The sequence below is a fragment of the Malurus melanocephalus genome, unplaced genomic scaffold (genome assembly GCF_030028575.1).
Source record: "Malurus melanocephalus ecotype Western Australia unplaced genomic scaffold, MMel_1.1 scaffold_247, whole genome shotgun sequence".
Lineage (NCBI taxonomy): Eukaryota > Metazoa > Chordata > Aves > Passeriformes > Maluridae > Malurus > Malurus melanocephalus.
In genome coordinates, this window is record NW_026623479.1 from 106858 (window position 1) to 119470 (window position 12613).

Below are 12613 nucleotides of genomic sequence, written 5' to 3' on the forward strand. Positions count from 1 at the left end.
CTAGTTATCCTGTGAAAGCRGCTTTGCCCAATGCCTCAGGTAGGAATTTCAGGTGACAAACCCCACCAACTTCTTGTTCAAGTTTACTCACAAAATTAGATTTATAATCAATGCTACTGTTTCATCCTTTCCCTATATAATAATTTCAAATGTTACACACTTTTATACTTCTCTGCAAAGTGCCACAACAGCACCAGAAGTGCATAGAGTCCTTGCAGTGCAGGGGAAGCACTACACACAGAAATTACATCCTTATTTCTAAGCATCTCCTTTTCTTTTTGCTACTCATTTAATGCTAAAACTGTCAACTAATTTCTGAGACTTGTTTCAAATTTTCACTTTTTTTTTTTTTTTTTTACATGGCAAACCCAGCAAATGCTATCTCAATGCAATTTCCATTACCTTACATCTCATGCACAAAATTTAGGACCTTTCAGAATTCATACTGCAAATAGATATAATTAATCTATGGAAGTTACCCAACAAAGCAAAGGAGCAAAAACACACAAAAAAGAGACTCAATGAGAACTACAACAGGCATTTAATGAGATTCCACCTACTTCAGCAGCACAGGGCTCTGTGCTTACTTGGAGGGAATCAACTTAGATGACTGAACGATTGTGAAATTAATCTCCAGTATGATCCCACTGACTTCTCTGGTACTACACTGGGCACAAGGCTGGCTCACATGCTATAAAAAGCGTTGGCATAAGCACAAAGAAGTTCAGGAAAAATGTTGGAGGATTTGTTTTAAATCAACAAAGCAAGATTTAACTTTGGACTTASTATTTTTCTGTGGTGTAACTTACTGGCAATTCCTCCTAATACTGGATTAAGAAGTTTAAAATAAGCCATAATAAGCCATATTCAATATCTCAGGAGGTCTACAGTAATAATACCAATTAAGCTTAATAATCTCCTAAGTCTGCAGGTCTAAGACATTCCCCTGGGTGTTAGGTGATACTTCAGCCAAATACTGATATGTCCCATTCAGGCAAATAAACAAATCAAGTTTAAGAGGCCTGACATTAATCTAAAATAATGATAAATAAATGCTATTAAGTTTTTATCTAGTGATCAACGTATCCCCAGAAGGATTTATACATTTTCCCCTGCCCCAGGCCAGATGAGGAAATGGAAMAAGGATGCGTAATATTCAATGACAACATCATGGGGTATAGGCCTGTCTGAAGACAGAATTGGTGCAAATCCATCTGGAGCTGATAAGTGGGCTTTCTGAGAATAATCATTCATGATATTTCAAAGCAAACTGCTCCATTTGCAGAGAAGATATGAACCCCTCCTCCTCCTGTTCCTAACACACCTTTTAAGGTTCAGAGAAAAGAGGAAGGGGAAGAATTACATTTCAAGAACTAAATTTCAGAATCTGCTGGAGAATTTTACATCATTGGTTCWACAAGCTTTATACTACTACACTCCTTACAATTCAGCCAAAATATTTCAGATTATGCTGGCCATTCAATATCCAAAAATACACTGTGGGAGCTTCTTGCTTCTGCTTACAGGCAGATGTATTGAGGTGGCTGTGGAGCAGTACTCAGGCAGGATTATCAGGAGTTTTATTTACTGCTTATTTTTTACTGCTTTATTTATAGACATTCTATTGACTCAACTTGAATTTATACCAATTGGGTTTCATTATTGGGTTTCATCCCAATTTGTACAATGAGAGTTGTGCTGCTCACAACTGGTTTTATTTTCAAAGTATCTTTTCAAAGTATCTACTTCTCTGGTTTTATTTTCAAAGTATCTTCTCTTAAACTCTGCCTTTTTAGTCTGGCAGTGACCAGTGGCACAGGTAATTTCCATTTCTTTGCTAAAACTCACCTGCTTCCAAGAAAGGAAAGGACAGCTGTTTAATAGCAATAACTACTCCAGTTCTGGAAGCCTGACTTTCCTCCGAGGTGCAAACCAGGCTAAAGCCAAGCAGGACCGGGGCTGCCACCTGCTGTGCAAGTTTAATTTCTGCTCTCCATTACAAAAGTGAGTAATTTTGTACCAAACGGTTAATTGAAGAATGCCGATGTCTAGCTTGACTTCCTTCTTAAAAAATCCTTTAAAGGAGAGGAATTTGGCACAGATGGCAATGGGGAAAAGCACAGGCGTGGTGCAGACTCGTTGTGTCTCCAGGCARGATCACTGGGGTAGGTGCCTCAGCTGAGAAGGTCACACACACCTGCTCTGTCACAGTTGTTCATGTGGGTACTGTCTACATGTGCACAACCCAATGTACTTCAACCTCTGCAAAAGAAATATCTCAAAATACCAACTCCTGGGGACATTTGAACTCTTTTACAGTGTGCGAATAACTGTGTAAGAACTGTCTGCAACCCTACAGGTGATAGAAACTTTCTGCTAAATGTCCACCAAATTGCTCTTGCCTGCTTGACCGGTGCTTCCTTTCCTGTTCATTTGGGTTTTGTTTGTTTTGCTTTTAAGAGAAGCAGATTTTATATAGATACCAAGTATTTTTAAAATATCCTTGTTTCACTTACGTAATTTGCAAATCACAGAATCTCAGGGCACTACAGAAATAGGAGAAGGCATGCACTAGTATTGTGGTGAAGATTTGAAAGAATCTTTTAACAAGAAAACTGTACCTTATATTCTGCTTGTGTGGCTGAACCTCTAGAATTTTCTTTGTTTATATAGCAGCTATTTGTGCTCTTTGGACTTAATAAAACAGCAGCAAATGGATCTGAAAAACAGGAATAACCTGAAATGTTTCAAGCTGGAATATAAGGATTTTTGTTACTTCTTTGCCCCTTCATTGGAGAATTTTTTCGATGGCATGCTCCTAGGAGCTCCCTTGAGCTTACAGACTCCAGTTTCAGCTTATCCCTTTTTYTCTGTTTCTAGTAAAGAAGGCTTTACAGAAACAATTTGGGCACATTTCTTCACCATTTGWCAGAATTTTATACAGAAAAATCTGTTACTGAGCTCCTAAGATCTGCTGGGTAACAACCTGTACTGAGTACCACAGCATTGACCTCCCACCCTGGCAACAAAGGATTGTGACAGGGTTTGGGTTTGGGAAGAAATCTTCCCAGTAATCAACCAGAGGAGAAAACCCAGCCCCTTAGCTCTGAAGCATGGTGAATACCATCAGCCAAGCTGTGAAAACACATGTACACAGGCCATGAATCCTGATAAATATAGAAAACTCTGTGGTAAATATTTTTAAGATTTATGAAAAAGCCTAAGAGGGGCTGAGTGATCTGGAAATCACAGACCTGAAAAKCTTTTTTACCACTCCTGTTCTATTACTGGAAACTGTTTGCAACCATCCACTGATGTGGGATGAATAAAGGAGCCAATGACTACATGATTCATCTGGACACCAAGATGAGAACATAATCTGAGATATTAAACCTGCGTAACATATTTTCTTGTTTCCTTCAAACTCTCTGCACTACACTGGCTTCAGCAAATAACACAAAAAAAACCCCTCTTATATTTAAACATCACCTCCCTTACAAAATTGCAAGTTCCTTTCTACCCCATCTAATCGGAGAACTATGAAACCTATTTCACCCTTTCAGATCTAACATGGGAGAACACAATTCCTGCCTTCCTTCCTGCAAACATTGACACCTTTTCCAAACATCTGTTCTATCAAAATGCTTGGTGTGCCAAGGCCCCTGCCAAGCCCTCAGTGACCACATGTTCATCATCCTTTTCATAGAAACAGGCACATACATATTCTTGGAATTTAAAGTAAAACTCCCTTATAGAAGAGTATTGTGTCTCATGCAGGTGTATCATGTATTGTTAGAACTTGTCCAATTCACACAATTATAGAAYGGTCAGGGTTGGAATCTCATTTCTTCCACTGGACCAGGCTGCTGTATCTTACAGGGAACAATTTCTACCTAATCTCTAATGTAAAACAGCCCCTTATCAGTTTAAAGCCATTCTTCCTTGTCCTGTYACCMAATGYCCTTGTCAAAATTCCCTCTCTAGTTCTCTTGGAGCCCCTTTAGGCACTGGAAGATGCCCTACAGGCCTCCCTGGAGTCCTCTCTCCTCCAGCCTGAACAGTCCCAACTCTCCCAGCCTGATTAATAGCAAATTCTTACTATTTCATTTCCTACGTGTAGCAAAGTAGTCATAGCAACATCCTCAAGAAATAAAACAACAAAACTTGTGCTGTTACTGAAAGCGAAGTTTGTGTGTGTGTGTTATTGTATTAGTTAGAGTGCTGGAGTGAGCATTTCAGGGGGTGACCAACCACCAGAGGGCTCGCAGCTCCTCCCAAGCTGTTCAATGAAATGGTTAAATGAACCTTTCCATAACGAAGGTGTTAAACATGACCTGTGTCCAGTGTGAGGCTCCTACTCTTTGTGAAATGTATTAGCYTGCACAGAAAACATGCTAGTACACTTACTTTTCTTCAGTAACTTACTGACACACTAAAAACATCTCTCACCATGGTTCTTGTCATGGGCTGCACAGGAATGTCAGCTCCAGCACCTCCTTCTTCACTGACCCCAGTCTCTGCAGTTGTTTTCCTCACATATTCTCACTCCTTTTCTCCAGGGTTCTTCCTGCACAGGGTTTTTTCCCCTTCTGAAATGTTATCCCAGAGCTGTTGTCTCTGTTGTTGATGGGCACGTCCTTGTCCAGCAGCAGCAGGTCCATCCTGGAGCTGGCCTGCCTTGGCTCTGTTGGACATCAGAAGCTTCTGACAACTTCACAAAAGCCACCCCTGTAGCCCCCTCAGCTACCAAAACCTTGCCATSCAAAGCCAATACAAAGGTGTAAGAGCAGCCTTTTGACATTTTAAAGCATTTAATTTCATCGATTATATTCACAGAAATGTTCAGGTGKGTGACTGATATATGGGCATGCTAATAAATGATGGGAGGGTCTAAYAGAACCCAGGTTTGGCTCAGAAATTTGTGTCAAAAATGGACACTGCTACATCACTCACTGTAAAGCTGAGGTATCCAACACCTAACAAGACATGAAAATACTCAGTGGTAACACAATTATAAGGCATAATAGACCTGACCACATACTATTCCATGATAGAATTAAATGGTACAGATTTAATACAATTTAATTAACCAGAGATTACATCATGTCCTYGTTCTCCTTCCTACTTTTTGTGTTGTTTCTGAGACTGGCATTGCATTTGTTTTACATTATGTTAAATATAGCGGTTCCCTGACTTTGAACATGAAATGTCATTGTGGTATAAATAACAAAGATAAATTCCACACAAGAGGTTAGGAAAGACACAGTGTTCTGAATCTCTCAGGTTGAGGTTTATAAGTAGTGACAGTATCTCATAATCTGAAGTTAATTTTTAGTTTTAAAACTAAGAACTCATTTGTAGCCAAAAGGGTTTTCAGTAAGTCATCATGGATGTCAGTGTGCTCAATAAACTATAGCAAAACAGAACAAAAATAGAAAGCACACGTTCTTCTCCCTGCATATGWATGTAGATTTAGAGTGTACCTCCTACGTGTACCAGTCACAGCTAAAATCAACTCTAACAAACAATTGGAGACTGAGAAAAGTGCTGTTAAGGCTCAGCTTCCAAGAGAAAGGGTTTAGATGGTTCTTTGTAAAAACGCCTTTTATTATACTTTGCAATAATATGGAGCTAGTACTGGACATGAAACAAAGCAAATGCCTTGAAAACTGAAAAATGGCTAAACAACACTGGACACAAATAGAAGGGAGTGCTTTAAGGCAAAAATATTTGGTTGCTGATGTGGGAAAAGAGCAGTCATCTTCTTGTTAGTTCTCAAGATACTTCAAGTTTAAGGAGAACATCTGGATGGAAACCTTAATTTTCTTAAGAACACAYGTGGTTTATAGCAGATCCATTTTTTCAAATTCAACACGAATATTTTTCCCCAAGCTCCAAACAACTTCAGAGAATGCATTTGCTCTTTTGGCATATGAAACTACAAAGAAATATATTCCCATTTCTTGGATGCCTCCTCCCCTTGTACTGCAGGCTGACTGTACTGTTTGACCTTTTGATTTCAACACAAACAATCAATGTGCAGATAAACTGTTAACTATGATTTTCTTTATCTCAGAGCAAACTTCACTCACTCATGTTATTTCTGTATTTTCCCCTGCTTTTACTCCACCTGGTTTTTGTGTCTATTAATACTGCAGCATTTTATGTAAGGGAAAAACAAACCCAGATAGTGCAAACATGACAGAAATGTGAATCAGTGAGAAGCTGGTTCATGCAGTTGTCATCTAACAAGTTTCTGTTGGTGTTTTATAGAATTATTTTCAGTCCATCAGGTAAAAAAAAAACGATGACAATATGATATGCTATTTAAATGTGTATTTTGAATGTTTCTAGTTGACATTTACTTATTTTTCAGTATTGTCTAGCATATGTTCTAGCTAAATTAGCTGACAGGTAGAGATAGGATAAATGCAACAGCCTTTCATCTTTCTCTCAAGAAAATGCCTTGAGAGGAAATCAGCRATTATACTACCACAAGCCTTTCTTTAAATTCATAAAAAATGCATGTGAGCAACTGATTCAAYAGAAGGAAGTCAGAGTAACTGATGGAAGAATCTCTATGAACCTAGATTTGTAGCAAGAAACAGCAAAATAAGAACAAAGCCACCCTGCACTGAGTAACTTGCTCTAAGTATTTGCCTCCCGAAATCAGTGAGTTGTYCTGCATGGCAGCTCGTGATCATGATCTGCCCTGGGGCAGGGACACCTCCCAGTGCCCCTCGAGGCTCMRAGAGCCCTTASCCAGCATCTCRCACCTGCAGCAAGGCAGGAATGTTTGATGTCACATCAAAATGTGTATGGTATCCTCCTGTCATGGATGTGTACCCAACTACAGCTTCATTGTGAGCAGTGCAGCCAGCAGAAATGTTCAAGTGCCACCAGACTATCACAGTCTATTTCCCATTTTCAAAGCAAGTAATCAGCCCTTGCCACAACCAGTAAAGCATTGCTTGTAGTCCCACTGCTTTCACAAGTGATCCTGGGTTTGATTACTTTCTGAAGAATGGATAAAATGAGAAGAAATTTCTTAAGCCTAWAAAAGCACTTCAGGAGTTAGAATTCAGCCCAGAGTGTCAAAGCCATCCGAACAACAAAAAGTTCATTGAAAATAAGGACAGAGGAAGGATGTACATGTACAGACTTCTGGAGATTGAACCTCRGTAGGGGAGCAATTGTCCTAATTTGTGAAGGGAAAGTACATTTGGTTTAATTCCTGGGCTACACAGAAYGAAGCAAGAAGGCCAAGTGAAAAGTGAAAAGAGGTAGGATGTAAGCAGGAAGCCAAGGAGACTGTGGTTTCTATTTTGTRCAGAAACAGGCCTTCTGGTTTACAAGTGTTGTTGCTTTCTGTATACACGACTTGAATATATTCATGCCCATAGTCTGCCAGTGCTGCCCAGAAGCTGTTCTAAGTCTCATTCTGACTGCTCAAAGCATATTTCAGCCTGCAACACTATGCCCAGTACTGTCCTTCTGACCAAAAAAAAAAAAATTATAAACAAGGAAGACTTGTGAATATTGTATTCACCAGAATCATTTCAGGACTTAAAATATAATTTGTTTTGTTGCTCGTTTAGCTTGTGGGTTTTTGTTTTGTTTTTTTTTGTTTTTTTTTTACACAACCTACAGGTGTAACTACATACTGGTGTGTACAATCACATTTCTAAAGTACAGTAGCAGAGCTTGGTGCTGAGGAAAGGTCTCAATCTATGTAATTAAATTCRAAGGATTTGAGGACAGGCTTAAGCTAAGCATGTGCTTAAATGCTCTTCTGAATAAGAATTAAGCTCTTTTAACCCTTCTGCTTTGAAGTCCAACTTGTGATGCTTGTTGATGACATCTACCCCATACAAAATTTCAGGCCTTGCCTTTACTTCTAGGTTTACTTAAGATGGAATTTGCAAATGATACATTAGGGAGAGACACGATGCAGAGTTTTGATTTCCAGAGAGAGCATAAGCTGCCTTTAAAATTCATTCCTTGTTAGGGAGCARTGAGAGTGGGGCTGCCCCAYARAGGCAGTGATCCAGGAGCCAAGRGGGACYATGCAGGGACAYTGACCTGAACAAGGGTTCATCCCAGAGCATCCAGCCTGGCCAGGAGAACAGGGCTGGGACTGTGACAGGGGCTGTAAGAGCCCAGTGATCATTAGGGAAATGAGAAGGGACAAGCCAGGTCCAAGTCAGTCCAGGAAGCCCACTCAGCAAGTCAGGAAAGGCCAGAGCTGAGGACAGAGTCTGTGTAAAGCCCAGCCTGGGGGAGGACTGGGTGGTCAAGGACTCCTGCATGCCCAGGGCCTGGCATTTCTTCATGGATTAACATTAGATTTCACCATTTTCATATTTAAAGAAGCCACTGACAGAAAAAATAAATCTCATGCTAGATACAAGAACAAGCCTCAGGCTCTCGTGCAAACATTTTAGTTGCTGGAATTTATTTCTTTTAGGGAACCATTTCTATTGACATAGAGATATGTGTGTTTACAGTGRATCCTAGCAAGATCCTGAATAACTGAGAGAAAGGATGAGAACGAATGGTTAATAAACAGAAAAGAGCAATGGCTTAGTGTTCAGTCARTGATATTAAATTGTTATTTACAGATTTCCATGTGCTTTTCACAGAAGTTGAAGAAACTGAGAGAAAATGAAGGAACTGTTCCTAAGCCGTCCAGCAGATTGAGATCAGAGAACCAGATCTTTTGGATTTATATTGGGCCACAGTCTCAACATGAATGATCCATGTTGTGCTGTTGCAAAGAAGTGTCAGTTGTACCAGGATATTCAGTTTTATACCAACAGTGTTCTTTCTTTCTAATGAGTGGAAAATCACAGCAAGACAAGAAATCAGCAGGTCACCTCATCCATTGCCACGACCTAGAGTAGGATCAAATAGATCAGCAAAGTGCTCCAGGTTACACCTAACTCTGGAATTATAATTGTAAAGTTAATAAGCTTCCTCATACAGTGAACCAGAGCGCCCCAGAAAAATTAATGCTGGCATAAGACAGYGAGACAGAAAATGAGTAGCAAGGGGAAGAGGAAAGGCAGAGATGATTTATACCACTATAATGTGCTGAACTATGATGCAACTTTATCTTACTGAACATCTTTTTTATTATTTATTTTACAGTATGTTTCCTGAATGATCAAAATGTTTTAAAATGTAATTCTGTGTCCTCCTCCAGCTTTGCATCACCTGCAAAATTAATAAGAATTTTCTCTGTTCTGTTCTTTACATTGTTAAYAATAACAAAAAGACCTAGACTGAAGACAGGCTCTGGAAAACSAGGAAAACCAACAATGTATCCTTTTCTTTTGACAGTGAACTATTGCTTGCTATGAACTACTGCTTGCTATGCAGTCAGTTTTGTACTGACCTTATAATACATTTATCCAGACTGTATTTCTTTAACTTTTTAAAGAAAATATTATGTAAGTGTCATCAACATAATCAAGCTGACAATAGGTTCTGTCTGTTAGGAACAGGCCTATCCATAAGGCCTGTTTCCTATTGGAGGTAAAAATCAAGTTATCTGGTGTGATTTATTTTTGAYAGATCCATGTTGACTGCAATTGTTCTCTGGTTATCATCTCGGTGCTAATAAAAGTTTGTGAGGTTTATTTGTTCCAAGATTTTTCCATGAATTTAAGTTAGTTACACTTAAATCAAGCTGCATTTCTCTGGCTCCATGCCCCCTCTTATAACAGCAATTTACAGTTGCCTGTTCTGTCCTTCCAGTATATCATTCACMTTCTTAATTCTTCAATTGTCTTTTAGTCATGTTCACAAGACTCAATTTGGTTCACGTGAGTGCTCCTTATCTGTTCTTTACCTACTCTAGGCTGAGATAATTTTGTTCTCAGCATCACCAGTCCCAACTATTTGCTTGTGCAGTCTGATACAACAGAGGCACCAATCCCTTTAGCTTTCTTCATAATTTGTTGACAGATTTTCTTTTCTGTTGAGTAGGGAGTTACTAATTTCTCTGTATCCTTCTTAGTGCAAGTATACATAAAGAGCAGTTTTTATCTGGTAGCTCTTGACTCAATGGTTTTGCAGCAATACTTTTTTTTCAGTCTTTCTTTCTTATTCTTAGTGATTTGACCCATCTTCCTTTGTGTTTTCTTCATGTGCTTAAGGTCAATAGAGACCTCATGATGTGACCAAGCTAAGCTATTTCTGTTCTACTCACAATTGGGATAAATGGCCCTTTGAATTATTTTCTAAAGCATCATTTCTTTTCTTAACTCCTTTCTTTAGACTTCCTTCCTATGAGGTCTTAATTATTCATTACTTAAGTCTTTAGCTTTCATGACATCTGTCTTTATTTAGCTCTTTTTTCTTTTTCTTCAGTGGACAACAAGCTGTCATTTTGCAAATGTTTTTTTGTGAGCAAAATACTGTCCACTTTGATGTTCTCAGCCAGTTATTATTCACTGAAAGTCTAAAAAAACCACAACTCCAAACCGCCCAAACAAGCCCTCATAYTCTCGTGTCTGGGCCATATTTTAAAGAAATCTAACATCTGAAATACCAGCACCTGACAATGTACTGCTGTTCTAATGGAGGGGATTTTTCACGTCACCAAAGATAAACTCAGCGAAGAAGTCAGAGAAACAGACCCCAGAAACTGGATAAGGTGAGAGAGATGCAAATGCAGAGACAAGGTATGAAACTGCCCGGGATTGCTTTTAGCAGCAGTAGTTATCCTCTTGTATGTGACTGAGGGAGTGGAAAGGGACAGATCTCCTCCAGGTTGCTCATGGCAACAGATAACTCAATTGGTAGACCCCTAAGAGAAAATACTCTGCTTATCTTTGGGAGCAGTAACCCTGTGTTTTAGAAATAGAGTATCTTTTTGAACAGTAATCCTGCGGTTTAGATATAGAAGAAGAAGAAAACTGCAGAATATTGATGTCGTGCTGAGCTGCTTGAGTTTTCAGGCTGTGAAGCAGGGTAGTGCAGCAGGTGTGTGTTGCAGATACATGTGTGTCCAGTTCATGGGGAAGGCATTTGCAGGAGCTTTGTGCTCCAGGTAAAGATCAACAATAAGTATTWTAACGAATCAGCAGTGACTGAAAAAAACAGCGTTTTGTAGAATTCTTATTAAACTCAAATTGTGGAAAGGAGTCCTTGAAAATTTTGGAAAAGCCTGGTGGGACCCCTTCTTTCCAAAACAAGGGGAGTAATTTCTTCCACAGCAGAATGGCAGTGCCATACTGCCTCCAGCTTTATAGGCCAGGGGTTGCTGCCCCTGCATCTATATAGAAATCACTTTGATTTAGCCAGTATTGATACCTGACTGGTCTTTTCAAACTTATTTGTGGAATTAAGCTTTTCTTTTCAATTAGTCAGGCTCAACAGTTTGCCTGGTGATGGTGCTGTCCTAGTGCTGTCCTGTGGAGAAGAAAACTCCTTGTAATGATGAGGATGGGGAGAGCAATGTGCTGTGTGTGGGTTATGTGAAATAAAATCTGTAGGACAAGACAGTTCTCAGGGCATGTCCATGTCTCTGACTGCCTTGGCAATATCACCTTAACCTGCTACTGCTTTGTGGATCTCCACAGACCCTTGCCTTTCGGTCACGGACTTACGTACTTGCAGTACAACCTCTTCACAGTGCCACGAACCAGGAAACAAACCTGGACTGCTGCACAGGGCTCGGTGTGGCACACATAGAAGTAAATCGTCTAAGCACAAAGACAAGTGGGGTCTGTGCTCAGAGCAAGGCACTGAGGTGGCTGGAGGTACCCGTGTGGGGCACTGGGCACACCTGGCTCCGTGTGCGGCACTGGGCACACCTGGCTTCAGGCATCTGCCCATGTCCAGACCGGGGCTGGGCTGGAGCCCCGCTAGGGTTTGTCCCTGCCTCGTCCGACCTACCTATAGCTGCTGTAAAGGCACTTGAAAAACTCGTTTATCGAGTTAAGGTCGCTGCCGATCGGGTCGGCGAACAGGACGGYGCTGACGGGCGTGCAGAGCTGTGCCCGCTCCTTGCCGCCCTCCCGGCCGGTGGCACTGAGGGGGSGAACCGCGGGCAGCTGCGCGGGGCTGGCTGCGATGAGGAGGAGGAGGAGGAGGAAGGGGGGCAGCCGGGCGAAATCAGCGGCAACAGGCGGCAGGCAGCCGCGGACGGGGAGCGCGCACATGCCGAGAATGCAGCGGCGGCGAAGGGAGGCGGTGGGGAGCGGAGGGAGGCGGGCGCAGCCGTGGCGGAGGGAGGAGCGGGCGGCCGGGCGCAGCCAATTCGGGGGACCCGTCCATTTTTCGGCGTGAGTCAGGCACGTCGGTGGGGTGATGCTGCGGCTCCGGGCAGGGGCCGGGCCAACCGCGGGGAGCGGCCCGCCCGCTCGGGCCCGGAGTGTCGGCCGTGCCCGCGCTGCCGCTGAGCGGAGCGGTGCTTCCTCCTTGCCGTCCCTCGCCGGGGCCGGCGCCATGGCCGGGGGCGCCGGGCCTGCCGCTCCCTGACACCCGCCCGCCCGCGGAGGTACTGCGCCCGCGCCCGGGGATGCGGGGGATGCGGAGGGACAGCGGGGAGGGCTGAGGGGGCCGGACACGGCGCTGGCCGCGGGTGAGGGCAGCCCAGGACGGG

The 12613-nt window shown here is 41.9% G+C and overlaps 1 protein-coding gene across 1 annotated transcript in view; it reads left to right on the forward strand.

The window, feature by feature from the left end:
• The first annotated feature begins 12424 nt into the window (after positions 1-12424).
• The window catches only part of TMEM164 (transmembrane protein 164), a 29989-nt gene continuing 29800 nt past the window's right edge, over positions 12425-12613 (forward strand). Inside the window, exon 1 of the mRNA XM_057375388.1 lies at positions 12425-12508. The gene's annotated coding sequence lies outside the window, so the exon portion shown is untranslated. The remainder of the gene's footprint in view (positions 12509-12613) is intronic.